The following is a 3,016-nucleotide window of genomic DNA, read 5'->3' on the forward strand; positions in this document are numbered from 1 at the left end:
AGTAAATGTAAAGGAGCTGCCGATAGTGGAGTTGTCGGAAAGGTAACAGCGACGCGGGCAGCTTGCGTTATCGTTGGATCTCCGAACGACGGTTCGCCAGCCTTCATAACTTGAAACGGTATCTTTGCTTCTCCACCCTTGGATGCTCCATCGACCACTCACCACGCATCCGGCACACGGTAACAGGGGAGCTCGACCCTGACAGGTTCACAGTTTCGTCGTCGTTTTGGTCGCTCACTAGGCTGCTTTCGCCGTCGACAACAACAGGTATGCTCTGCTTCCTCTCTTGTTATTTAGCTCTTCAGATTTACTTAGAGCATCTCCAACAGCCGCGCGCTAAAAACATTTTGCATCGTTGAAATAGCGATTTTTAGCGTTGGAGAGCGCTATCTCCAACGACCGCCACACAAAATAGCACATGCGAGCGGTTCCAGCAGGCGCTCTGAACTATAGCGCGCGCTAGCAGCCGGCGCTTGCAATATATTCATTTTTAACAATATGGTGATATTTCAAACATCAAAACAAGACATGGCATTGTTTAAAATCATCCAACCATGCATGTATTGCATAGCAAGACGTCTTCGTCCATGTTGTAGTTGCCCGCTCTTCCTTTCGGTGCACCGACGATACCCTCACCATCCTCGTCCACCTCAATCTCATGATCATCGACGTTGGTTTGAGACCAATGAGCATTGTTGGAGCCAACACCCATAGTTGACATATATGTCTCATCATTGAAACTACAAAGTATATACAATAAAACAAATAAGCTATCCATATATATCCATTCAAAAAACAACAACGAAAAAAAGTGAGCGAAATTTTACCTTGGGGCATTTCATCGACCACCTTGTGCGCATCGGCCGCCAACACAGCAAGCGAGCTCGCTGGTGCTTCGGTCGCTACCGCATCCTTCGCACGCCCTGCAAGTCTCTTCTTCGGCCTTCTAGAGGAGCCATCCGCTGCCTTTTTCTTCCTTCCGAACACCTTGCCCTTCTTCGCCACCGCCGCATTTGGTGGCTTCGAGAAGGGGGCACAAGGCTTCACGTCGGGCGCCGGCGCGACGCCACCCGCAGCCGAGGTCGTCCGTGGCGTCATGAAAAAGCCGAGCGCGAGACCGGTGGTTGGAGGAGCACCGACGGAGGCGAAGCCAGAGCTCCCTGCGTTAGGGTTTGCACTGGCGGCGGAGGCGGCGGCGGGCTCGCGGGCGCAGGGAAGGGTGAGGGGGATGTCGGCGCGGCCGGCCGTCCATCAGGTGAATTCGCCGGCGGGGTCGCGGGTGGGGCGAAAGTGGCGCAGTCGGCGAGCGTGCGGCGCGCGCGAGTGGGCGCACGAAATAAACAGTGTGTGATGTCGTTTCGTCCCGTACGCTGAACTACTTACGCGACCCTTACGCCTTAGCTGGAGTACCCGAAGCAGTTGCGCGCACGCAAAAAACGCAACTTTTCCAGCGCGGCGCTTATATAGCGCGGCTGTTGGAGATGCTCTTAGTCTGTTGTGGTGGATCTCGCACATCCTCTGATCCGATCAATAAATTATCTTTGTCCTGGTAATTGGAACGTTTCTCCATTTGCTATTTTTAGTTTGTAAACAGTAAATTATCTTTCTTTCGCCCAACAGATCTCTGAAGTTTGGTAGCTTGGGAGAACGCTGCTGGTGTTGAGGTTACGTTTGCTGTCTTGGGTTTCACCGCCGTTTCTGGTCCATCACGGGTCTGCTGTCACCCCTACAGTCTTCATCCTGGTCTCCATTGACAACATACGTATGCACTGTTTTCTCTCTTTTTATTGCTCTTAGTATTTAACTAAATCGCATTCATTAACACCAAGCATTAGTTTGCAGTAAAGACTATCTGCCACAACCAATTGGTTCGCACAAACATCCAGTAAATGGAGTTGACGGCAATCAGCATTGGAAGGTTCGCCTTGCGTGGGGCGCTGAACTATGCCCAATCAGCTGTGGCCGAGGAAGTGGCTCTGCAGCTTGGTGTCCAGCGTGACCACTCCTTCATTACAGACGAGCTTGAGATGATGCAAGGTTTCTTGATGGCCGCACGTGATGAGCAGGATGACACAAGGTGGTGAAGATCTGGGTGAAGCAAGTCCGCGATGTGTCCTATGTTGTCGAGGACTGCCTCGTGGATTTTGCTGTCCGTTTCGAGAAGCAATCTTGGTGGTGCCTCTCTCGTGCCGGGCTAGACCGGCTTCATGTGGCGAAGCAGATGAAGGAGCTCAGAGCCAAGGTGGAGGAGGTCGGCCAGAGGAACCAACGGTACCATCTCATCAGGGGCTCTAGCTACAAGCCTATCTCTTCTGTTGGCCAGCCTACCATCACCAGTGTGATGATGTCTGCCGCCGATGAAGCAAGGCTGCTGCGAAGAAGAGCAAAAATGTGTCTCATCGAGTTGATCAATCGCAAGGACGATGATGCACTTCGAGTGATAGCGTTGTGGGGCATTGCTGATCTACCCCGGCACAAAAGTGCATATGAAGATCCCACGATACACAAGAATTTTGATTATCGTGCTAGGATCACATTGATGTGTCCTTTCAATCAAACAGATTTCATTCGAAGCATTGTTAGGCAAATCTATTCTGATTTTCTTCAAGAAACAGGAGAAGAAGGAACTACAACCATTGGAGCCCAAGTTTGGAAGGTGATGGCAACGCTGAAAGATGATGGTTTGGCTTATGAGTTCAGAAGATATTTGGATAACAAGAGTTACCTAATTGTACTCAGTGACATACATACCATTGAAGAGTGGGATTGCATTAGAACATGTTTCCCAGGCAACAAGAAACACTAGTAGAAAACAGGCCTTTCGTCCTCATCTTTAGTCCTAGTTTGATTTCGGCCCGGGACTAATTGTTAGAGTATACGCAGTATACACCTGTATAGACTCTGTATGCACCTTGTAGACTTGGTCAGTACATGTACGTGAGTAGTGGGCACGCAGGCTTCCCACGATCTGTTGTGGTAGTGGCACACGATCCTCTTCTGTAACCTGTATATAGAC

At 50.3% G+C, this 3,016-nt stretch overlaps 1 pseudogene; it reads left to right on the top strand.

Annotated features, from left to right (window-relative positions):
- The first annotated feature begins 1,889 nt into the window (after nt 1–1,889).
- Nucleotides 1,890–2,806, top strand: LOC123442277 (annotated as a pseudogene).
- The last annotated feature ends 210 nt before the right edge of the window (nt 2,807–3,016 follow it).

The sequence above is a fragment of the Hordeum vulgare genome, chromosome 3H (genome assembly GCF_904849725.1).
Source record: "Hordeum vulgare subsp. vulgare chromosome 3H, MorexV3_pseudomolecules_assembly, whole genome shotgun sequence".
Lineage (NCBI taxonomy): Eukaryota > Viridiplantae > Streptophyta > Magnoliopsida > Poales > Poaceae > Hordeum > Hordeum vulgare.